The sequence below is a fragment of the Bos grunniens genome, chromosome 20, assembly GCF_055505025.1.
Source record: "Bos grunniens cultivar Pamir isolate PY7600 chromosome 20, Bosgru_T2T1.0, whole genome shotgun sequence".
Classification (NCBI taxonomy): domain Eukaryota; kingdom Metazoa; phylum Chordata; class Mammalia; order Artiodactyla; family Bovidae; genus Bos; species Bos grunniens.
Window position 1 is genome coordinate 73,213,934 of NC_141184.1, and position 25,576 is coordinate 73,239,509.

The 25,576-nt window shown below is 56.2% G+C and overlaps 3 pseudogenes; all 3 read right to left on the minus strand.

Moving 5' to 3' along the window:
* Positions 1–11,682: 11,682 nt before the first annotated feature.
* LOC147350789 (5S ribosomal RNA) lies at positions 11,683–11,802 on the minus strand (annotated as a pseudogene).
* Positions 11,803–15,232: 3,430 nt separating this feature from the next.
* On the minus strand, positions 15,233–15,352 carry LOC147350790 (5S ribosomal RNA; annotated as a pseudogene).
* A 6,967-nt stretch (positions 15,353–22,319) lies between these two features.
* On the minus strand, positions 22,320–22,439 carry LOC147350791 (5S ribosomal RNA; annotated as a pseudogene).
* Between the last annotated feature and the right edge of the window lie 3,137 nt (positions 22,440–25,576).

Below are 25,576 nucleotides of genomic sequence, written 5' to 3' on the forward strand. Positions count from 1 at the left end.
CTCTAATGATACATCACAGGCAGATCCTTTGAGAACCTATAGAGGGGCCTCTTCCCTCACCACAAAACCTGGGTGTCAGGGAAGGCTTTCCAGAGGCACCATTTCGTTGAGGTCCATAGGTTGAACCTAGGTAAACCAGGGTTGAGATGCAGGAAGAATTTCAGGCAGGGAAAATAGCATCTTGGAAGGCTATGTGACCAGGGAAACTTAGGACATTCAAGAAACGAAAAATGCCCTATGGGATGGAAGCCAAAGAGTGCAGAGGGCATTCCAGGCAAAAGACATCAGAGAAGAACGTGAGGAGCAAGCCTGAAGGGAAGTGGTCGTATCTTCAATATGCTGGGAAAATACGAGAGCCGTTGGAGCAGGGAGGTGACAGCATTGCGTCTGCATTTCCAAAAGGTCATCTTGCTCCACGTCACTAATGATTGGAGAGGCTCAACTCCAAACTCCAAGGAGGGACCACTTCACATGAGTCCGACTGGGCCTCACTGCGATGTCTGTCAATAACCGATGCTGGAGAAGATGTGGAGCAAAGGGAACTCTCCTCCACGGTGAGTAGGAATGGGCGTGGGTAGAGCCGGTATGGAAAAGAATATGGAGGTTCCCGAAGGAACTAAAAGTGGAAGTAGCCTATGGTCCAGCAGTCCGACTCCCAGGCATAGATCCACCCACGGTATAAGTGAACAAGATAGATGCCCCGTTTGGGCACATCTATCTGTGCGTGCGCGCGCACATGCGCATGCGCGATCGCCTCGAGGCAGGGGGTGGGGCGGGGGCCGGGGCTCTGGCTGGAGTCGGTGCAAGCCCCGGGATTGCCTGAGGCAAGCCAAAGGAGCCCCAGGTGGAGACGGGACTGCCGGTCGTCGGGTGTCCTGGAAGCCGAATGCGAATGCGGAGGGGCTCGCGGGCCGCGCGGAGGCAACCCAGGTCTGCAGCGGGAGTCGGGGCCCCGGCCACCCGCTCCCCGCGGCCCGGGAGGGGCTGGGGCTGCGGGGGGGATCCAAGAATCGGGACGCGCGGCGGGGGCTAAAGGACCTCTTCTGGTAGGCAAAAAGCCTCGAGCACCCGGGATTCCCAGGTGGTCTCCCATCCAAGATACTAACCAGGCCCGACCCTGCTTAGCTTCCGAGATCAGACGAGATCGGGCGCCTTCAGGCTGAGACGGTGGCGCTTGGCTCGGGGCGCCCTAAGAGCCTTGCGCTTCGCCTCCCTTTCGCTCTGCCCTGCAGGTCGGGCCAACGGGCCGCACCTCTCGTCGCGGGGCATGCTGTACTTGAGCCGCACGACCCGCGACCGGACTCCAGCCTGCTGACGCCGGCCCGCCCCCCCACCCCCACCCCCCGAACACCGCCAACACCAGACCAGCAAGCGCCTGGCCGGGCCCGGGGGCCCGAGGGGCTTCCAGGACCCCCCATTGACCGGGAGGTCGTGCGTGCGTGCGTGCGCGCGGGGCCTGGGGGCTGGGCTGAGGGGTGCGGAGGTCTCGGCGCCCTCCCACCCGCGGCCACTCCAGACCCGGCCGCGCTCGCTGAGCCGGGCCTCCCCCCGATCCCATTCGCTGCTCAGGCCCGCGCGGCCCCGGAGGTGTCGGTCTTCGGCGCCCGCCGCCTCCCAACCCCCGGGGCCCAGGGGCCTCTGAACCTCCTGCGGGCCTAGACGCAGCGAAACTTGAGCGCCCAACTTGCCCGGCACCTGTCCGGTGCCCAAACCCACCAGAAGCCAGGGAGGCGCGGTCGACCGGAGCGCCTCAGCCCCTCCCCTTCGCACTACCGAGGCCCCCCCTTTGCCCCCACGCCAAGCCCTCGACCTTCCTGAGAGAGCAGACGAGCCACAGGCAGGCACACAGACAGACACACAGACACTCGCACGCACCCACGCCAAGGGAGACAGCTGGCCTGCGCAAGCTCCTCAGCCAGAGCCAGAGCGCCTGGGAGAGGCCGGGGCCAGACGAACGGGCCGGCGGCTGGCTGTCAGGAGATACAGAGGCAGAAATACATGAAGATTCCGAGACAGACTCCAAGACGGCAAGAGGAGATACACACACACACACACACACACACACACACACTTGAGTGTGGTCTTTGGAAATACTTGTGTTCGTAGTTGCTGGGTTGAGCCCAACTTTAATACAACCCATGGACTGCGGCCCATCAGGCTCCTCTGTCCGTGGCATTTCCCAGGCGAGGATACTGGGAGTGGGTTGCCATTTCCTTCTCCGGCGGGATCTTCCCGACCCAGGGATCAAACCCCAGTCTCCTGCGCGCGGATGCCTTGCCATCTGAACCAGGACATTGCTAATTCCCTAGGCAAAATACAAAGAATAGAGCTCGTGTTCTACTAAATGGAAAGACGATTTCAAAAACAGAAGCTGTCCTTTGTTGGTATCTTTGAATCTTTATGTAGTTTTCGTTGATTTTTACTGTTAAGGCTAACTGAACAAGGCAAGAGAGAAACCCCAGAATTGAAAAGCAATTGACGGTTTTGAAAGAAACATGTGCAGGCGAAGCTCTCTTCCTTTTTGAGAGATGGTTAAATGCAAAATCTTGATTCAACACATATGACTTTTGTGCACTTTATTTCAAATCTCCATGACAAAACCCTAAGGCGTCCAGGAAGAAAGGAGTAGAGGGGCAGACACAAAGAGCAACCTTTCCCCTTGGTGCCATCGCAACCAGCTGCTTAGTTCCTTCATCTCAAGGACTATCATCTGGGCTTCTCTGGTTTGTCTGATTCTTGTTTCGGGGACCGTTTCTCGTCACAAGGCTGTCAACAGTGGGGGTGGGTGGTGTGTGTGGGGGGGGGGGGAGGGGGGGAGCCCTTCTTTCCATTCCACATGAGACCCAGTGGACAATCCAGGCCCTGCCCACTGCACTGAGTGTGCAGCAACAATATCAACGGTAATGCCGGTGAACAATGCGTATTCCTGGAATCCACTCCGTTGGCTACTGACTGTGTGTGCTGGTGGTCTGGAACCTAGACCTGGAAGCTTTCTGGATGATTGCAAATGACACCAAAGTCTGAGGACGATGGAAGATCTTCACATTTCTGCAAGAGCCACACACCTCCAGAAGGAACCACAAGACTTGCCTGAAATGGTCAAGGTATAAGTATTGGACTCAACGTTGGAAGGTCTCCACCTTTGCTATGGAAGTCAAACGATCTTTCTTTGAAATGAAAATGGAGCCTACTGAACGTTCACATTCTTCTAGAGCATTTGAAAAGCCCTAACTTGTAGAAATCTGCTGTACGAGTTCCTTGAAAGCAAGACCCTCTATGTATGGATATGTCTTCATGCCTTAGATTGTGCCTCGAATATAGTGTACCCATCAACCCAGGAAAGGAAAGAATTGAATCGCCAAATATACAAAGAGATCAAAAGTGCCGAGCCAAGTGACCCCTTGAGGCTTCCAAGAGCTTTTCTGTCTTTCACACACTAAGTAAATACTGAGCACCTACGATGAGCTAGGAGGCATGTAATAAGTTTCAGGGAATAGAAGGCGGAGAGAAGAAGACACAGAGTTCCTGCTTTCACTGAGACGACTCTAATGATACATCACAGGCAGATCCTTTGAGAACCTATAGAGGGGCCTCTTCCCTCACCACAAAACCTGGGTGTCAGGGAAGGCTTTCCAGAGGCACCATTTCGTTGAGGTCCATAGGTTGAACCTAGGTAAACCAGGGTTGAGATGCAGGAAGAATTTCAGGCAGGGAAAATAGCATCTTGGAAGGCTATGTGACCAGGGAAACTTAGGACATTCAAGAAACGAAAAATGCCCTATGGGATGGAAGCCAAAGAGTGCAGAGGGCATTCCAGGCAAAAGACATCAGAGAAGAACGTGAGGAGCAAGCCTGAAGGGAAGTGGTCGTATCTTCAATATGCTGGGAAAATACGAGAGCCGTTGGAGCAGGGAGGTGACAGCATTGCATCTGCATTTCCAAAAGGTCATCTTGCTCCACGTCACTAATGATTGGAGAGGCTCAACTCCAAACTCCAAGGAGGGACCACTTCACATGAGTCCGACTGGGCCTCACTGCGATGTCTGTCAATAACCGATGCTGGAGAAGATGTGGAGCAAAGGGAACTCTCCTCCACGGTGAGTAGGAATGGGCGTGGGTAGAGCCGGTATGGAAAAGAATATGGAGGTTCCCGAAGGAACTAAAAGTGGAAGTAGCCTATGGTCCAGCAGTCCGACTCCCAGGCATAGATCCACCCACGGTATAAGTGAACAAGATAGATGCCCCGTTTGGGCACATCTATCTGTGCGTGCGCGCGCACATGCGCATGCGCGATCGCCTCGAGGCAGGGGGTGGGGCGGGGGCCGGGGCTCTGGCTGGAGTCGGTGCAAGCCCCGGGATTGCCTGAGGCAAGCCAAAGGAGCCCCAGGTGGAGACGGGACTGCCGGTCGTCGGGTGTCCTGGAAGCCGAATGCGAATGCGGAGGGGCTCGCGGGCCGCGCGGAGGCAACCCAGGTCTGCAGCGGGAGTCGGGGCCCCGGCCACCCGCTCCCCGCGGCCCGGGAGGGGCTGGGGCTGCGGGGGGGATCCAAGAATCGGGACGCGCGGCGGGGGCTAAAGGACCTCTTCTGGTAGGCAAAAAGCCTCGAGCACCCGGGATTCCCAGGTGGTCTCCCATCCAAGATACTAACCAGGCCCGACCCTGCTTAGCTTCCGAGATCAGACGAGATCGGGCGCCTTCAGGCTGAGACGGTGGCGCTTGGCTCGGGGCGCCCTAAGAGCCTTGCGCTTCGCCTCCCTTTCGCTCTGCCCTGCAGGTCGGGCCAACGGGCCGCACCTCTCGTCGCGGGGCATGCTGTACTTGAGCCGCACGACCCGCGACCGGACTCCAGCCTGCTGACGCCGGCCCGCCCCCCCCCCCACCCCCCGAACACCGCCAACACCAGACCAGCAAGCGCCTGGCCGGGCCCGGGGGCCCGAGGGGCTTCCAGGACCCCCCATTGACCGGGAGGTCGTGCGTGCGTGCGTGCGCGCGGGGCCTGGGGGCTGGGCTGAGGGGTGCGGAGGTCTCGGCGCCCTCCCACCCGCGGCCACTCCAGACCCGGCCGCGCTCGCTGAGCCGGGCCTCCCCCCGATCCCATTCGCTGCTCAGGCCCGCGCGGCCCCGGAGGTGTCGGTCTTCGGCGCCCGCCGCCTCCCAACCCCCGGGGCCCAGGGGCCTCTGAACCTCCTGCGGGCCTAGACGCAGCGAAACTTGAGCGCCCAACTTGCCCGGCACCTGTCCGGTGCCCAAACCCACCAGAAGCCAGGGAGGCGCGGTCGACCGGAGCGCCTCAGCCCCTCCCCTTCGCACTACCGAGGCCCCCCCTTTGCCCCCACGCCAAGCCCTCGACCTTCCTGAGAGAGCAGACGAGCCACAGGCAGGCACACAGACAGACACACAGACACTCGCACGCACCCACGCCAAGGGAGACAGCTGGCCTGCGCAAGCTCCTCAGCCAGAGCCAGAGCGCCTGGGAGAGGCCGGGGCCAGACGAACGGGCCGGCGGCTGGCTGTCAGGAGATACAGAGGCAGAAATACATGAAGATTCCGAGACAGACTCCAAGACGGCAAGAGGAGATACACACACACACACACACACACACACACACACACACACACACACTTGAGTGTGGTCTTTGGAAATACTTGTGTTCGTAGTTGCTGGGTTGAGCCCAACTTTAATACAACCCATGGACTGCGGCCCATCAGGCTCCTCTGTCCGTGGCATTTCCCAGGCGAGGATACTGGGAGTGGGTTGCCATTTCCTTCTCCGGCGGGATCTTCCCGACCCAGGGATCAAACCCCAGTCTCCTGCGCGCGGATGCCTTGCCATCTGAACCAGGACATTGCTAATTCCCTAGGCAAAATACAAAGAATAGAGCTCGTGTTCTACTAAATGGAAAGACGATTTCAAAAACAGAAGCTGTCCTTTGTTGGTATCTTTGAATCTTTATGTAGTTTTCGTTGATTTTTACTGTTAAGGCTAACTGAACAAGGCAAGAGAGAAACCCCAGAATTGAAAAGCAATTGACGGTTTTGAAAGAAACATGTGCAGGCGAAGCTCTCTTCCTTTTTGAGAGATGGTTAAATGCAAAATCTTGATTCAACACATATGACTTTTGTGCACTTTATTTCAAATCTCCATGACAAAACCCTAAGGCGTCCAGGAAGAAAGGAGTAGAGGGGCAGACACAAAGAGCAACCTTTCCCCTTGGTGCCATCGCAACCAGCTGCTTAGTTCCTTCATCTCAAGGACTATCATCTGGGCTTCTCTGGTTTGTCTGATTCTTGTTTCGGGGACCGTTTCTCGTCACAAGGCTGTCAACAGTGGGGGTGGGTGGTGTGTGTGTGGGGGGGGGGGAGGGGGGGAGCCCTTCTTTCCATTCCACATGAGACCCAGTGGACAATCCAGGCCCTGCCCACTGCACTGAGTGTGCAGCAACAATATCAACGGTAATGCCGGTGAACAATGCGTATTCCTGGAATCCACTCCGTTGGCTACTGACTGTGTGTGCTGGTGGTCTGGAACCTAGACCTGGAAGCTTTCTGGATGATTGCAAATGACACCAAAGTCTGAGGACGATGGAAGATCTTCACATTTCTGCAAGAGCCACACACCTCCAGAAGGAACCACAAGACTTGCCTGAAATGGTCAAGGTATAAGTATTGGACTCAACGTTGGAAGGTCTCCACCTTTGCTATGGAAGTCAAACGATCTTTCTTTGAAATGAAAATGGAGCCTACTGAACGTTCACATTCTTCTAGAGCATTTGAAAAGCCCTAACTTGTAGAAATCTGCTGTACGAGTTCCTTGAAAGCAAGACCCTCTATGTATGGATATGTCTTCATGCCTTAGATTGTGCCTCGAATATAGTGTACCCATCAACCCAGGAAAGGAAAGAATTGAATCGCCAAATATACAAAGAGATCAAAAGTGCCGAGCCAAGTGACCCCTTGAGGCTTCCAAGAGCTTTTCTGTCTTTCACACACTAAGTAAATACTGAGCACCTACGATGAGCTAGGAGGCATGTAATAAGTTTCAGGGAATAGAAGGCGGAGAGAAGAAGACACAGAGTTCCTGCTTTCACTGAGACGACTCTAATGATACATCACAGGCAGATCCTTTGAGAACCTATAGAGGGGCCTCTTCCCTCACCACAAAACCTGGGTGTCAGGGAAGGCTTTCCAGAGGCACCATTTCGTTGAGGTCCATAGGTTGAACCTAGGTAAACCAGGGTTGAGATGCAGGAAGAATTTCAGGCAGGGAAAATAGCATCTTGGAAGGCTATGTGACCAGGGAAACTTAGGACATTCAAGAAACGAAAAATGCCCTATGGGATGGAAGCCAAAGAGTGCAGAGGGCATTCCAGGCAAAAGACATCAGAGAAGAACGTGAGGAGCAAGCCTGAAGGGAAGTGGTCGTATCTTCAATATGCTGGGAAAATACGAGAGCCGTTGGAGCAGGGAGGTGACAGCATTGCATCTGCATTTCCAAAAGGTCATCTTGCTCCACGTCACTAATGATTGGAGAGGCTCAACTCCAAACTCCAAGGAGGGACCACTTCACATGAGTCCGACTGGGCCTCACTGCGATGTCTGTCAATAACCGATGCTGGAGAAGATGTGGAGCAAAGGGAACTCTCCTCCACGGTGAGTAGGAATGGGCGTGGGTAGAGCCGGTATGGAAAAGAATATGGAGGTTCCCGAAGGAACTAAAAGTGGAAGTAGCCTATGGTCCAGCAGTCCGACTCCCAGGCATAGATCCACCCACGGTATAAGTGAACAAGATAGATGCCCCGTTTGGGCACATCTATCTGTGCGTGCGCGCGCACATGCGCATGCGCGATCGCCTCGAGGCAGGGGGTGGGGCGGGGGCCGGGGCTCTGGCTGGAGTCGGTGCAAGCCCCGGGATTGCCTGAGGCAAGCCAAAGGAGCCCCAGGTGGAGACGGGACTGCCGGTCGTCGGGTGTCCTGGAAGCCGAATGCGAATGCGGAGGGGCTCGCGGGCCGCGCGGAGGCAACCCAGGTCTGCAGCGGGAGTCGGGGCCCCGGCCACCCGCTCCCCGCGGCCCGGGAGGGGCTGGGGCTGCGGGGGGGATCCAAGAATCGGGACGCGCGGCGGGGGCTAAAGGACCTCTTCTGGTAGGCAAAAAGCCTCGAGCACCCGGGATTCCCAGGTGGTCTCCCATCCAAGATACTAACCAGGCCCGACCCTGCTTAGCTTCCGAGATCAGACGAGATCGGGCGCCTTCAGGCTGAGACGGTGGCGCTTGGCTCGGGGCGCCCTAAGAGCCTTGCGCTTCGCCTCCCTTTCGCTCTGCCCTGCAGGTCGGGCCAACGGGCCGCACCTCTCGTCGCGGGGCATGCTGTACTTGAGCCGCACGACCCGCGACCGGACTCCAGCCTGCTGACGCCGGCCCGCCCCCCCCCCACCCCCCGAACACCGCCAACACCAGACCAGCAAGCGCCTGGCCGGGCCCGGGGGCCCGAGGGGCTTCCAGGACCCCCCATTGACCGGGAGGTCGTGCGTGCGTGCGTGCGCGCGGGGCCTGGGGGCTGGGCTGAGGGGTGCGGAGGTCTCGGCGCCCTCCCACCCGCGGCCACTCCAGACCCGGCCGCGCTCGCTGAGCCGGGCCTCCCCCCGATCCCATTCGCTGCTCAGGCCCGCGCGGCCCCGGAGGTGTCGGTCTTCGGCGCCCGCCGCCTCCCAACCCCCGGGGCCCAGGGGCCTCTGAACCTCCTGCGGGCCTAGACGCAGCGAAACTTGAGCGCCCAACTTGCCCGGCACCTGTCCGGTGCCCAAACCCACCAGAAGCCAGGGAGGCGCGGTCGACCGGAGCGCCTCAGCCCCTCCCCTTCGCACTACCCCCTTTGCCCCCACGCCAAGCCCTCGACCTTCCTGAGAGAGCAGACGAGCCACAGGCAGGCACACAGACAGACACACAGACACTCGCACGCACCCACGCCAAGGGAGACAGCTGGCCTGCGCAAGCTCCTCAGCCAGAGCCAGAGCGCCTGGGAGAGGCCGGGGCCAGACGAACGGGCCGGCGGCTGGCTGTCAGGAGATACAGAGGCAGAAATACATGAAGATTCCGAGACAGACTCCAAGACGGCAAGAGGAGATACACACACACACACACACACACACACACTTGAGTGTGGTCTTTGGAAATACTTGTGTTCGTAGTTGCTGGGTTGAGCCCAACTTTAATACAACCCATGGACTGCGGCCCATCAGGCTCCTCTGTCCGTGGCATTTCCCAGGCGAGGATACTGGGAGTGGGTTGCCATTTCCTTCTCCGGCGGGATCTTCCCGACCCAGGGATCAAACCCCAGTCTCCTGCGCGCGGATGCCTTGCCATCTGAACCAGGACATTGCTAATTCCCTAGGCAAAATACAAAGAATAGAGCTCGTGTTCTACTAAATGGAAAGACGATTTCAAAAACAGAAGCTGTCCTTTGTTGGTATCTTTGAATCTTTATGTAGTTTTCGTTGATTTTTACTGTTAAGGCTAACTGAACAAGGCAAGAGAGAAACCCCAGAATTGAAAAGCAATTGACGGTTTTGAAAGAAACATGTGCAGGCGAAGCTCTCTTCCTTTTTGAGAGATGGTTAAATGCAAAATCTTGATTCAACACATATGACTTTTGTGCACTTTATTTCAAATCTCCATGACAAAACCCTAAGGCGTCCAGGAAGAAAGGAGTAGAGGGGCAGACACAAAGAGCAACCTTTCCCCTTGGTGCCATCGCAACCAGCTGCTTAGTTCCTTCATCTCAAGGACTATCATGTGGGCTTCTCTGGTTTGTCTGATTCTTGTTTCGGGGACCGTTTCTCGTCACAAGGCTGTCAACAGTGGGGGTGGGTGGTGTGTGTGTGTGGGGGGGGGAGGGGGGGAGCCCTTCTTTCCATTCCACATGAGACCCAGTGGACAATCCAGGCCCTGCCCACTGCATTGAGTGTGCAGCAACAATATCAACGGTAATGCCGGTGAACAATGCGTATTCCTGGAATCCACTCCGTTGGCTACTGACTGTGTGTGCTGGTGGTCTGGAACCTAGACCTGGAAGCTTTCTGGATGATTGCAAATGACACCAAAGTCTGAGGACGATGGAAGATCTTCACATTTCTGCAAGAGCCACACACCTCCAGAAGGAACCACAAGACTTGCCTGAAATGGTCAAGGTATAAGTATTGGACTCAACGTTGGAAGGTCTCCACCTTTGCTATGGAAGTCAAACGATCTTTCTTTGAAATGAAAATGGAGCCTACTGAACGTTCACATTCTTCTAGAGCATTTGAAAAGCCCTAACTTGTAGAAATCTGCTGTACGAGTTCCTTGAAAGCAAGACCCTCTATGTATGGATATGTCTTCATGCCTTAGATTGTGCCTCGAATATAGTGTACCCATCAACCCAGGAAAGGAAAGAATTGAATCGCCAAATATACAAAGAGATCAAAAGTGCCGAGCCAAGTGACCCCTTGAGGCTTCCAAGAGCTTTTCTGTCTTTCACACACTAAGTAAATACTGAGCACCTACGATGAGCTAGGAGGCATGTAATAAGTTTCAGGGAATAGAAGGCGGAGAGAAGAAGACACAGAGTTCCTGCTTTCACTGAGACGACTCTAATGATACATCACAGGCAGATCCTTTGAGAACCTATAGAGGGGCCTCTTCCCTCACCACAAAACCTGGGTGTCAGGGAAGGCTTTCCAGAGGCACCATTTCGTTGAGGTCCATAGGTTGAACCTAGGTAAACCAGGGTTGAGATGCAGGAAGAATTTCAGGCAGGGAAAATAGCATCTTGGAAGGCTATGTGACCAGGGAAACTTAGGACATTCAAGAAACGAAAAATGCCCTATGGGATGGAAGCCAAAGAGTGCAGAGGGCATTCCAGGCAAAAGACATCAGAGAAGAACGTGAGGAGCAAGCCTGAAGGGAAGTGGTCGTATCTTCAATATGCTGGGAAAATACGAGAGCCGTTGGAGCAGGGAGGTGACAGCATTGCATCTGCATTTCCAAAAGGTCATCTTGCTCCACGTCACTAATGATTGGAGAGGCTCAACTCCAAACTCCAAGGAGGGACCACTTCACATGAGTCCGACTGGGCCTCACTGCGATGTCTGTCAATAACCGATGCTGGAGAAGATGTGGAGCAAAGGGAACTCTCCTCCACGGTGAGTAGGAATGGGCGTGGGTAGAGCCGGTATGGAAAAGAATATGGAGGTTCCCGAAGGAACTAAAAGTGGAAGTAGCCTATGGTCCAGCAGTCCGACTCCCAGGCATAGATCCACCCACGGTATAAGTGAACAAGATAGATGCCCCGTTTGGGCACATCTATCTGTGCGTGCGCGCGCACATGCGCATGCGCGATCGCCTCGAGGCAGGGGGTGGGGCGGGGGCCGGGGCTCTGGCTGGAGTCGGTGCAAGCCCCGGGATTGCCTGAGGCAAGCCAAAGGAGCCCCAGGTGGAGACGGGACTGCCGGTCGTCGGGTGTCCTGGAAGCCGAATGCGAATGCGGAGGGGCTCGCGGGCCGCGCGGAGGCAACCCAGGTCTGCAGCGGGAGTCGGGGCCCCGGCCACCCGCTCCCCGCGGCCCGGGAGGGGCTGGGGCTGCGGGGGGGATCCAAGAATCGGGACGCGCGGCGGGGGCTAAAGGACCTCTTCTGGTAGGCAAAAAGCCTCGAGCACCCGGGATTCCCAGGTGGTCTCCCATCCAAGATACTAACCAGGCCCGACCCTGCTTAGCTTCCGAGATCAGACGAGATCGGGCGCCTTCAGGCTGATACGGCCTGAGACGGTGGCGCTTGGCTCGGGGCGCCCTAAGAGCCTTGCGCTTCGCCTCCCTTTCGCTCTGCCCTGCAGGTCGGGCCAACGGGCCGCACCTCTCGTCGCGGGGCATGCTGTACTTGAGCCGCACGACCCGCGACCGGACTCCAGCCTGCTGACGCCGGCCCGCCCCCCCCCCCCCACCCCCCGAACACCGCCAACACCAGACCAGCAAGCGCCTGGCCGGGCCCGGGGGCCCGAGGGGCTTCCAGGACCCCCCATTGACCGGGAGGTCGTGCGTGCGTGCGTGCGCGCGGGGCCTGGGGGCTGGGCTGAGGGGTGCGGAGGTCTCGGCGCCCTCCCACCCGCGGCCACTCCAGACCCGGCCGCGCTCGCTGAGCCGGGCCTCCCCCCGATCCCATTCGCTGCTCAGGCCCGCGCGGCCCCGGAGGTGTCGGTCTTCGGCGCCCGCCGCCTCCCAACCCCCGGGGCCCAGGGGCCTCTGAACCTCCTGCGGGCCTAGACGCAGCGAAACTTGAGCGCCCAACTTGCCCGGCACCTGTCCGGTGCCCAAACCCACCAGAAGCCAGGGAGGCGCGGTCGACCGGAGCGCCTCAGCCCCTCCCCTTCGCACTACCGAGGCCCCCCCTTTGCCCCCACGCCAAGCCCTCGACCTTCCTGAGAGAGCAGACGAGCCACAGGCAGGCACACAGACAGACACACAGACACTCGCACGCACCCACGCCAAGGGAGACAGCTGGCCTGCGCAAGCTCCTCAGCCAGAGCCAGAGCGCCTGGGAGAGGCCGGGGCCAGACGAACGGGCCGGCGGCTGGCTGTCAGGAGATACAGAGGCAGAAATACATGAAGATTCCGAGACAGACTCCAAGACGGCAAGAGGAGATACACACACACACACACACACACACACACTTGAGTGTGGTCTTTGGAAATACTTGTGTTCGTAGTTGCTGGGTTGAGCCCAACTTTAATACAACCCATGGACTGCGGCCCATCAGGCTCCTCTGTCCGTGGCATTTCCCAGGCGAGGATACTGGGAGTGGGTTGCCATTTCCTTCTCCGGCGGGATCTTCCCGACCCAGGGATCAAACCCCAGTCTCCTGCGCGCGGATGCCTTGCCATCTGAACCAGGACATTGCTAATTCCCTAGGCAAAATACAAAGAATAGAGCTCGTGTTCTACTAAATGGAAAGACGATTTCAAAAACAGAAGCTGTCCTTTGTTGGTATCTTTGAATCTTTATGTAGTTTTCGTTGATTTTTACTGTTAAGGCTAACTGAACAAGGCAAGAGAGAAACCCCAGAATTGAAAAGCAATTGACGGTTTTGAAAGAAACATGTGCAGGCGAAGCTCTCTTCCTTTTTGAGAGATGGTTAAATGCAAAATCTTGATTCAACACATATGACTTTTGTGCACTTTATTTCAAATCTCCATGACAAAACCCTAAGGCGTCCAGGAAGAAAGGAGTAGAGGGGCAGACACAAAGAGCAACCTTTCCCCTTGGTGCCATCGCAACCAGCTGCTTAGTTCCTTCATCTCAAGGACTATCATCTGGGCTTCTCTGGTTTGTCTGATTCTTGTTTCGGGGACCGTTTCTCGTCACAAGGCTGTCAACAGTGGGGGTGGGTGGTGTGTGTGTGTGGGGGGGGGAGGGGGGGAGCCCTTCTTTCCATTCCACATGAGACCCAGTGGACAATCCAGGCCCTGCCCACTGCATTGAGTGTGCAGCAACAATATCAACGGTAATGCCGGTGAACAATGCGTATTCCTGGAATCCACTCCGTTGGCTACTGACTGTGTGTGCTGGTGGTCTGGAACCTAGACCTGGAAGCTTTCTGGATGATTGCAAATGACACCAAAGTCTGAGGACGATGGAAGATCTTCACATTTCTGCAAGAGCCACACACCTCCAGAAGGAACCACAAGACTTGCCTGAAATGGTCAAGGTATAAGTATTGGACTCAACGTTGGAAGGTCTCCACCTTTGCTATGGAAGTCAAACGATCTTTCTTTGAAATGAAAATGGAGCCTACTGAACGTTCACATTCTTCTAGAGCATTTGAAAAGCCCTAACTTGTAGAAATCTGCTGTACGAGTTCCTTGAAAGCAAGACCCTCTATGTATGGATATGTCTTCATGCCTTAGATTGTGCCTCGAATATAGTGTACCCATCAACCCAGGAAAGGAAAGAATTGAATCGCCAAATATACAAAGAGATCAAAAGTGCCGAGCCAAGTGACCCCTTGAGGCTTCCAAGAGCTTTTCTGTCTTTCACACACTAAGTAAATACTGAGCACCTACGATGAGCTAGGAGGCATGTAATAAGTTTCAGGGAATAGAAGGCGGAGAGAAGAAGACACAGAGTTCCTGCTTTCACTGAGACGACTCTAATGATACATCACAGGCAGATCCTTTGAGAACCTATAGAGGGGCCTCTTCCCTCACCACAAAACCTGGGTGTCAGGGAAGGCTTTCCAGAGGCACCATTTCGTTGAGGTCCATAGGTTGAACCTAGGTAAACCAGGGTTGAGATGCAGGAAGAATTTCAGGCAGGGAAAATAGCATCTTGGAAGGCTATGTGACCAGGGAAACTTAGGACATTCAAGAAACGAAAAATGCCCTATGGGATGGAAGCCAAAGAGTGCAGAGGGCATTCCAGGCAAAAGACATCAGAGAAGAACGTGAGGAGCAAGCCTGAAGGGAAGTGGTCGTATCTTCAATATGCTGGGAAAATACGAGAGCCGTTGGAGCAGGGAGGTGACAGCATTGCATCTGCATTTCCAAAAGGTCATCTTGCTCCACGTCACTAATGATTGGAGAGGCTCAACTCCAAACTCCAAGGAGGGACCACTTCACATGAGTCCGACTGGGCCTCACTGCGATGTCTGTCAATAACCGATGCTGGAGAAGATGTGGAGCAAAGGGAACTCTCCTCCACGGTGAGTAGGAATGGGCGTGGGTAGAGCCGGTATGGAAAAGAATATGGAGGTTCCCGAAGGAACTAAAAGTGGAAGTAGCCTATGGTCCAGCAGTCCGACTCCCAGGCATAGATCCACCCACGGTATAAGTGAACAAGATAGATGCCCCGTTTGGGCACATCTATCTGTGCGTGCGCGCGCACATGCGCATGCGCGATCGCCTCGAGGCAGGGGGTGGGGCGGGGGCCGGGGCTCTGGCTGGAGTCGGTGCAAGCCCCGGGATTGCCTGAGGCAAGCCAAAGGAGCCCCAGGTGGAGACGGGACTGCCGGTCGTCGGGTGTCCTGGAAGCCGAATGCGAATGCGGAGGGGCTCGCGGGCCGCGCGGAGGCAACCCAGGTCTGCAGCGGGAGTCGGGGCCCCGGCCACCCGCTCCCCGCGGCCCGGGAGGGGCTGGGGCTGCGGGGGGGATCCAAGAATCGGGACGCGCGGCGGGGGCTAAAGGACCTCTTCTGGTAGGCAAAAAGCCTCGAGCACCCGGGATTCCCAGGTGGTCTCCCATCCAAGATACTAACCAGGCCCGACCCTGCTTAGCTTCCGAGATCAGACGAGATCGGGCGCCTTCAGGCTGATACGGCCTGAGACGGTGGCGCTTGGCTCGGGGCGCCCTAAGAGCCTTGCGCTTCGCCTCCCTTTCGCTCTGCCCTGCAGGTCGGGCCAACGGGCCGCACCTCTCGTCGCGGGGCATGCTGTACTTGAGCCGCACGACCCGCGACCGGACTCCAGCCTGCTGACGCCGGCCCGCCCCCCCCCCCCCCACCCCCCGAACACCGCCAACACCAGACCAGCAAGCGCCTGGCCGGGCCCGGGGGCCCGAGGGGCTTCCAGGACCCCCCATTGACCGGGAGGTCGTGCGTGCGTGCGTGCGCGCGGGGCCTGGGGGCTGGGCTGAGGGGTGCGGAGGTCTCGGCGCCCTCCCACCCGCGGCCACTCCAGACCCGGCCGCGCTCGCTGAGCCGGGCCTCCCCCCGATCCCATTCGCTGCTCAGGCCCGCGCGGCCCCGGAGGTGTCGGTCTTCGGCGCCCGCCGCCTCCCAACCCCCGGGGCCCAGGGGCCTCTGAACCTCCTGCGGGCCTAGACGCAGCGAAACTTGAGCGCCCAACTTGCCCGGCACCTGTCCGGTGCCCAAACCCACCAGAAGCCAGGGAGGCGCGGTCGACCGGAGCGCCTCAGCCCCTCCCCTTCGCACTACCGAGGCCCCCCCTTTGCCCCCACGCCAAGCCCTCGACCTTCCTGAGAGAGCAGACGAGCCACAGGCAGGCACACAGACAGACACACAGACACTCGCACGCACCCACGCCAAGGGAGACAGCTGGCCTGCGCAAGCTCCTCAGCCAGAGCCAGAGCGCCTGGGAGAGGCCGGGGCCAGACGAACGGGCCGGCGGCTGGCTGTCAGGAGATACAGAGGCAGAAATACATGAAGATTCCGAGACAGACTCCAAGACGGCAAGAGGAGATACACACACACACACACACACACACTTGAGTGTGGTCTTTGGAAATACTTGTGTTCGTAGTTGCTGGGTTGAGCCCAACTTTAATACAACCCATGGACTGCGGCCCATCAGGCTCCTCTGTCCGTGGCATTTCCCAGGCGAGGATACTGGGAGTGGGTTGCCATTTCCTTCTCCGGCGGGATCTTCCCGACCCAGGGATCAAACCCCAGTCTCCTGCGCGCGGATGCCTTGCCATCTGAACCAGGACATTGCTAATTCCCTAGGCAAAATACAAAGAATAGAGCTCGTGTTCTACTAAATGGAAAGACGATTTCAAAAACAGAAGCTGTCCTTTGTTGGTATCTTTGAATCTTTATGTAGTTTTCGTTGATTTTTACTGTTAAGGCTAACTGAACAAGGCAAGAGAGAAACCCCAGAATTGAAAAGCAATTGACGGTTTTGAAAGAAACATGTGCAGGCGAAGCTCTCTTCCTTTTTGAGAGATGGTTAAATGCAAAATCTTGATTCAACACATATGACTTTTGTGCACTTTATTTCAAATCTCCATGACAAAACCCTAAGGCGTCCAGGAAGAAAGGAGTAGAGGGGCAGACACAAAGAGCAACCTTTCCCCTTGGTGCCATCGCAACCAGCTGCTTAGTTCCTTCATCTCAAGGACTATCATCTGGGCTTCTCTGGTTTGTCTGATTCTTGTTTCGGGGACCGTTTCTCGTCACAAGGCTGTCAACAGTGGGGGTGGGTGGTGTGTGTGGGGGGGGGGGGAGGGGGGGAGCCCTTCTTTCCATTCCACATGAGACCCAGTGGACAATCCAGGCCCTGCCCACTGCATTGAGTGTGCAGCAACAATATCAACGGTAATGCCGGTGAACAATGCGTATTCCTGGAATCCACTCCGTTGGCTACTGACTGTGTGTGCTGGTGGTCTGGAACCTAGACCTGGAAGCTTTCTGGATGATTGCAAATGACACCAAAGTCTGAGGACGATGGAAGATCTTCACATTTCTGCAAGAGCCACACACCTCCAGAAGGAACCACAAGACTTGCCTGAAATGGTCAAGGTATAAGTATTGGACTCAACGTTGGAAGGTCTCCACCTTTGCTATGGAAGTCAAACGATCTTTCTTTGAAATGAAAATGGAGCCTACTGAACGTTCACATTCTTCTAGAGCATTTGAAAAGCCCTAACTTGTAGAAATCTGCTGTACGAGTTCCTTGAAAGCAAGACCCTCTATGTATGGATATGTCTTCATGCCTTAGATTGTGCCTCGAATATAGTGTACCCATCAACCCAGGAAAGGAAAGAATTGAATCGCCAAATATACAAAGAGATCAAAAGTGCCGAGCCAAGTGACCCCTTGAGGCTTCCAAGAGCTTTTCTGTCTTTCACACACTAAGTAAATACTGAGCACCTACGATGAGCTAGGAGGCATGTAATAAGTTTCAGGGAATAGAAGGCGGAGAGAAGAAGACACAGAGTTCCTGCTTTCACTGAGACGACTCTAATGATACATCACAGGCAGATCCTTTGAGAACCTATAGAGGGGCCTCTTCCCTCACCACAAAACCTGGGTGTCAGGGAAGGCTTTCCAGAGGCACCATTTCGTTGAGGTCCATAGGTTGAACCTAGGTAAACCAGGGTTGAGATGCAGGAAGAATTTCAGGCAGGGAAAATAGCATCTTGGAAGGCTATGTGACCAGGGAAACTTAGGACATTCAAGAAACGAAAAATGCCCTATGGGATGGAAGCCAAAGAGTGCAGAGGGCATTCCAGGCAAAAGACATCAGAGAAGAACGTGAGGAGCAAGCCTGAAGGGAAGTGGTCGTATCTTCAATATGCTGGGAAAATACGAGAGCCGTTGGAGCAGGGAGGTGACAGCATTGCATCTGCATTTCCAAAAGGTCATCTTGCTCCACGTCACTAATGATTGGAGAGGCTCAACTCCAAACTCCAAGGAGGGACCACTTCACATGAGTCCGACTGGGCCTCACTGCGATGTCTGTCAATAACCGATGCTGGAGAAGATGTGGAGCAAAGGGAACTCTCCTCCACGGTGAGTAGGAATGGGCGTGGGTAGAGCCGGTATGGAAAAGAATATGGAGGTTCCCGAAGGAACTAAAAGTGGAAGTAGCCTATGGTCCAGCAGTCCGACTCCCAGGCATAGATCCACCCACGGTATAAGTGAACAAGATAGATGCCCCGTTTGGGCACATCTATCTGTGCGTGCGCGCGCACATGCGCATGCGCGATCGCCTCGAGGCAGGGGGTGGGGCGGGGGCCGGGGCTCTGGCTGGAGTCGGTGCAAGCCCCGGGATTGCCTGAGGCAAGCCAAAGGAGCCCCAGGTGGAGACGGGACTGCCGGTCGTCGGGTGTCCTGGAAGCCGAATGCGAATGCGGAGGGGCTCGCGGGCCGCGCGGAGGCAACCCAGGTCTGCAGCGGGAGTCGGGGCCCCGGCCACCCGCTCCCCGCGGCCCGGGAGGGGCTGGGGCTGCGGGGGGGATCCAAGAATCGGGACGCGCGGCGGGGGCTAAAGGACCTCTTCTGGTAGGCAAAAAGCCTCGAGCACCCGGGATTCCCAGGTGGTCTCCCATCCAAGATACTAACCAGGCCCGACCCTGCTTAGCTTCCGAGATCAGACGAGATCGGGCGCCTTCAGGCTGAGACGGTGGCGCTTGGCTCGGGGCGCCCTAAGAGCCTTGCGCTTCGCCTCCCTTTCGCTCTGCCCTGCAGGTCGGGCCAACGGGCCGCACCTCTCGTCGCGGGGCATGCTGTACTTGAGCCGCACGACCCGCGACCGGACTCCAGCCTGCTGACGCCGGCCCGCCCCCCCACCCCCACCCCCCGAACACCGCCAACACCAGACCAGCAAGCGCCTGGCCGGGCCCGGGGGCCCGAGGGGCTTCCAGGACCCCCCATTGACCGGGAGGTCGTGCGTGCGTGCGTGCGCGCGGGGCCTGGGGGCTGGGCTGAGGGGTGCGGAGGTCTCGGCGCCCTCCCACCCGCGGCCACTCCAGACCCGGCCGCGCTCGCTGAGCCGGGCCTCCCCCCGATCCCATTCGCTGCTCAGGCCCGCGCGGCCCCGGAGGTGTCGGTCTTCGGCGCCCGCCGCCTCCCAACCCCCGGGGCCCAGGGGCCTCTGAACCTCCTGCGGGCCTAGACGCAGCGAAACTTGAGCGCCCAACTTGCCCGGCACCTGTCCGGTGCCCAAACCCACCAGAAGCCAGGGAGGCGCGGTCGACCAGAGCGCCTCAGCCCCTCCCCTTCGCACTACCCCCTTTGCCCCCACGCCAAGCCCTCGACCTTCCTGAGAGAGCAGACGAGCCACAGGCAGGCACACAGACAGACACACAGACACTCGCACGCACCCACGCCAAGGGAGACAGCTGGCCTGCGCAAGCTCCTCAGCCAGAGCCAGAGCGCCTGGGAGAGGCCGGGGCCAGACGAACGGGCCGGCGGCTGGCTGTCAGGAGATACAGAGGCAGAAATACATGAAGATTCCGAGACAGACTCCAAGACGGCAAGAGGAGATACACACACACACACACACACACACACACACACACACACTTGAGTGTGGTCTTTGGAAATACTTGTGTTCGTAGTTGCTGGGTTGAGCCCAACTTTAATACAACCCATGGACTGCGGCCCATCAGGCTCCTCTGTCCGTGGCATTTCCCAGGCGAGGATACTGGGAGTGGGTTGCCATTTCCTTCTCCGGCGGGATCTTCCCGACCCAGGGATCAAACCCCAGTCTCCTGCGCGCGGATGCCTTGCCATCTGAACCAGGACATTGCTAATTCCCTAGGCAAAATACAAAGAATAGAGCTCGTGTTCTACTAAATGGAAAGACGATTTCAAAAACAGAAGCTGTCCTTTGTTGGTATCTTTGAATCTTTATGTAGTTTTCGTTGATTTTTACTGTTAAGGCTAACTGAACAAGGCAAGAGAGAAACCCCAGAATTGAAAAGCAATTGACGGTTTTGAAAGAAACATGTGCAGGCGAAGCTCTCTTCCTTTTTGAGAGATGGTTAAATGCAAAATCTTGATTCAACACATATGACTTTTGTGCACTTTATTTCAAATCTCCATGACAAAACCCTAAGGCGTCCAGGAAGAAAGGAGTAGAGGGGCAGACACAAAGAGCAACCTTTCCCCTTGGTGCCATCGCAACCAGCTGCTTAGTTCCTTCATCTCAAGGACTATCATCTGGGCTTCTCTGGTTTGTCTGATTCTTGTTTCGGGGACCGTTTCTCGTCACAAGGCTGTCAACAGTGGGGGTGGGTGGTGTGTGTGTGGGGGGGGGGAGGGGGGGAGCCCTTCTTTCCATTCCACATGAGACCCAGTGGACAATCCAGGCCCTGCCCACTGCATTGAGTGTGCAGCAACAATATCAACGGTAATGCCGGTGAACAATGCGTATTCCTGGAATCCACTCCGTTGGCTACTGACTGTGTGTGCTGGTGGTCTGGAACCTAGACCTGGAAGCTTTCTGGATGATTGCAAATGACACCAAAGTCTGAGGACGATGGAAGATCTTCACATTTCTGCAAGAGCCACACACCTCCAGAAGGAACCACAAGACTTGCCTGAAATGGTCAAGGTATAAGTATTGGACTCAACGTTGGAAGGTCTCCACCTTTGCTATGGAAGTCAAACGATCTTTCTTTGAAATGAAAATGGAGCCTACTGAACGTTCACATTCTTCTAGAGCATTTGAAAAGCCCTAACTTGTAGAAATCTGCTGTACGAGTTCCTTGAAAGCAAGACCCTCTATGTATGGATATGTCTTCATGCCTTAGATTGTGCCTCGAATATAGTGTACCCATCAACCCAGGAAAGGAAAGAATTGAATCGCCAAATATACAAAGAGATCAAAAGTGCCGAGCCAAGTGACCCCTTGAGGCTTCCAAGAGCTTTTCTGTCTTTCACACACTAAGTAAATACTGAGCACCTACGATGAGCTAGGAGGCATGTAATAAGTTTCAGGGAATAGAAGGCGGAGAGAAGAAGACACAGAGTTCCTGCTTTCACTGAGACGACTCTAATGATACATCACAGGCAGATCCTTTGAGAACCTATAGAGGGGCCTCTTCCCTCACCACAAAACCTGGGTGTCAGGGAAGGCTTTCCAGAGGCACCATTTCGTTGAGGTCCATAGGTTGAACCTAGGTAAACCAGGGTTGAGATGCAGGAAGAATTTCAGGCAGGGAAAATAGCATCTTGGAAGGCTATGTGACCAGGGAAACTTAGGACATTCAAGAAACGAAAAATGCCCTATGGGATGGAAGCCAAAGAGTGCAGAGGGCATTCCAGGCAAAAGACATCAGAGAAGAACGTGAGGAGCAAGCCTGAAGGGAAGTGGTCGTATCTTCAATATGCTGGGAAAATACGAGAGCCGTTGGAGCAGGGAGGTGACAGCATTGCATCTGCATTTCCAAAAGGTCATCTTGCTCCACGTCACTAATGATTGGAGAGGCTCAACTCCAAACTCCAAGGAGGGACCACTTCACATGAGTCCGACTGGGCCTCACTGCGATGTCTGTCAATAACCGATGCTGGAGAAGATGTGGAGCAAAGGGAACTCTCCTCCACGGTGAGTAGGAATGGGCGTGGGTAGAGCCGGTATGGAAAAGAATATGGAGGTTCCCGAAGGAACTAAAAGTGGAAGTAGCCTATGGTCCAGCAGTCCGACTCCCAGGCATAGATCCACCCACGGTATAAGTGAACAAGATAGATGCCCCGTTTGGGCACATCTATCTGTGCGTGCGCGCGCACATGCGCATGCGCGATCGCCTCGAGGCAGGGGGTGGGGCGGGGGCCGGGGCTCTGGCTGGAGTCGGTGCAAGCCCCGGGATTGCCTGAGGCAAGCCAAAGGAGCCCCAGGTGGAGACGGGACTGCCGGTCGTCGGGTGTCCTGGAAGCCGAATGCGAATGCGGAGGGGCTCGCGGGCCGCGCGGAGGCAACCCAGGTCTGCAGCGGGAGTCGGGGCCCCGGCCACCCGCTCCCCGCGGCCCGGGAGGGGCTGGGGCTGCGGGGGGGATCCAAGAATCGGGACGCGCGGCGGGGGCTAAAGGACCTCTTCTGGTAGGCAAAAAGCCTCGAGCACCCGGGATTCCCAGGTGGTCTCCCATCCAAGATACTAACCAGGCCCGACCCTGCTTAGCTTCCGAGATCAGACGAGATCGGGCGCCTTCAGGCTGATACGGCCTGAGACGGTGGCGCTTGGCTCGGGGCGCCCTAAGAGCCTTGCGCTTCGCCTCCCTTTCGCTCTGCCCTGCAGGTCGGGCCAACGGGCCGCACCTCTCGTCGCGGGGCATGCTGTACTTGAGCCGCACGACCCGCGACCGGACTCCAGCCTGCTGACGCCGGCCCGCCCCCCCCCCCACCCCCCGAACACCGCCAACACCAGACCAGCAAGCGCCTGGCCGGGCCCGGGGGCCCGAGGGGCTTCCAGGACCCCCCATTGACCGGGAGGTCGTGCGTGCGTGCGTGCGCGCGGGGCCTGGGGGCTGGGCTGAGGGGTGCGGAGGTCTCGGCGCCCTCCCACCCGCGGCCACTCCAGACCCGGCCGCGCTCGCTGAGCCGGGCCTCCCCCCGATCCCATTCGCTGCTCAGGCCCGCGCGGCCCCGGAGGTGTCGGTCTTCGGCGCCCGCCGCCTCCCAACCCCCGGGGCCCAGGGGCCTCTGAACCTCCTGCGGGCCTAGACGCAGCGAAACTTGAGCGCCCAACTTGCCCGGCACCTGTCCGGTGCCCAAACCCACCAGAAGCCAGGGAGGCGCGGTCGACCGGAGCGCCTCAGCCCCTCCCCTTCGCACTACCGAGGCCCCCCCTTTGCCCCCACGCCAAGCCCTCGACCTTCCTGAGAGAGCAGACGAGCCACAGGCAGGCACACAGACAGACACACAGACACTCGCACGCACCCACGCCAAGGGAGACAGCTGGCCTGCGCAAGCTCCTCAGCCAGAGCCAGAGCGCCTGGGAGAGGCCGGGGCCAGACGAACGGGCCGGCGGCTGGCTGTCAGGAGATACAGAGGCAGAAATACATGAAGATTCCGAGACAGACTCCAAGACGGCAAGAGGAGATACACACACACACACACACACACACACACACACACACACACACACTTGAGTGTGGTCTTTGGAAATACTTGTGTTCGTAGTTGCTGGGTTGAGCCCAACTTTAATACAACCCATGGACTGCGGCCCATCAGGCTCCTCTGTCCGTGGCATTTCCCAGGCGAGGATACTGGGAGTGGGTTGCCATTTCCTTCTCCGGCGGGATCTTCCCGACCCAGGGATCAAACCCCAGTCTCCTGCGCGCGGATGCCTTGCCATCTGAACCAGGACATTGCTAATTCCCTAGGCAAAATACAAAGAATAGAGCTCGTGTTCTACTAAATGGAAAGACGATTTCAAAAACAGAAGCTGTCCTTTGTTGGTATCTTTGAATCTTTATGTAGTTTTCGTTGATTTTTACTGTTAAGGCTAACTGAACAAGGCAAGAGAGAAACCCCAGAATTGAAAAGCAATTGACGGTTTTGAAAGAAACATGTGCAGGCGAAGCTCTCTTCCTTTTTGAGAGATGGTTAAATGCAAAATCTTGATTCAACACATATGACTTTTGTGCACTTTATTTCAAATCTCCATGACAAAACCCTAAGGCGTCCAGGAAGAAAGGAGTAGAGGGGCAGACACAAAGAGCAACCTTTCCCCTTGGTGCCATCGCAACCAGCTGCTTAGTTCCTTCATCTCAAGGACTATCATCTGGGCTTCTCTGGTTTGTCTGATTCTTGTTTCGGGGACCGTTTCTCGTCACAAGGCTGTCAACAGTGGGGGTGGGTGGTGTGTGTGTGTGGGGGGGGGAGGGGGGGAGCCCTTCTTTCCATTCCACATGAGACCCAGTGGACAATCCAGGCCCTGCCCACTGCATTGAGTGTGCAGCAACAATATCAACGGTAATGCCGGTGAACAATGCGTATTCCTGGAATCCACTCCGTTGGCTACTGACTGTGTGTGCTGGTGGTCTGGAACCTAGACCTGGAAGCTTTCTGGATGATTGCAAATGACACCAAAGTCTGAGGACGATGGAAGATCTTCACATTTCTGCAAGAGCCACACACCTCCAGAAGGAACCACAAGACTTGCCTGAAATGGTCAAGGTATAAGTATTGGACTCAACGTTGGAAGGTCTCCACCTTTGCTATGGAAGTCAAACGATCTTTCTTTGAAATGAAAATGGAGCCTACTGAACGTTCACATTCTTCTAGAGCATTTGAAAAGCCCTAACTTGTAGAAATCTGCTGTACGAGTTCCTTGAAAGCAAGACCCTCTATGTATGGATATGTCTTCATGCCTTAGATTGTGCCTCGAATATAGTGTACCCATCAACCCAGGAAAGGAAAGAATTGAATCGCCAAATATACAAAGAGATCAAAAGTGCCGAGCCAAGTGACCCCTTGAGGCTTCCAAGAGCTTTTCTGTCTTTCACACACTAAGTAAATACTGAGCACCTACGATGAGCTAGGAGGCATGTAATAAGTTTCAGGGAATAGAAGGCGGAGAGAAGAAGACACAGAGTTCCTGCTTTCACTGAGACGACTCTAATGATACATCACAGGCAGATCCTTTGAGAACCTATAGAGGGGCCTCTTCCCTCACCACAAAACCTGGGTGTCAGGGAAGGCTTTCCAGAGGCACCATTTCGTTGAGGTCCATAGGTTGAACCTAGGTAAACCAGGGTTGAGATGCAGGAAGAATTTCAGGCAGGGAAAATAGCATCTTGGAAGGCTATGTGACCAGGGAAACTTAGGACATTCAAGAAACGAAAAATGCCCTATGGGATGGAAGCCAAAGAGTGCAGAGGGCATTCCAGGCAAAAGACATCAGAGAAGAACGTGAGGAGCAAGCCTGAAGGGAAGTGGTCGTATCTTCAATATGCTGGGAAAATACGAGAGCCGTTGGAGCAGGGAGGTGACAGCATTGCATCTGCATTTCCAAAAGGTCATCTTGCTCCACGTCACTAATGATTGGAGAGGCTCAACTCCAAACTCCAAGGAGGGACCACTTCACATGAGTCCGACTGGGCCTCACTGCGATGTCTGTCAATAACCGATGCTGGAGAAGATGTGGAGCAAAGGGAACTCTCCTCCACGGTGAGTAGGAATGGGCGTGGGTAGAGCCGGTATGGAAAAGAATATGGAGGTTCCCGAAGGAACTAAAAGTGGAAGTAGCCTATGGTCCAGCAGTCCGACTCCCAGGCATAGATCCACCCACGGTATAAGTGAACAAGATAGATGCCCCGTTTGGGCACATCTATCTGTGCGTGCGCGCGCACATGCGCATGCGCG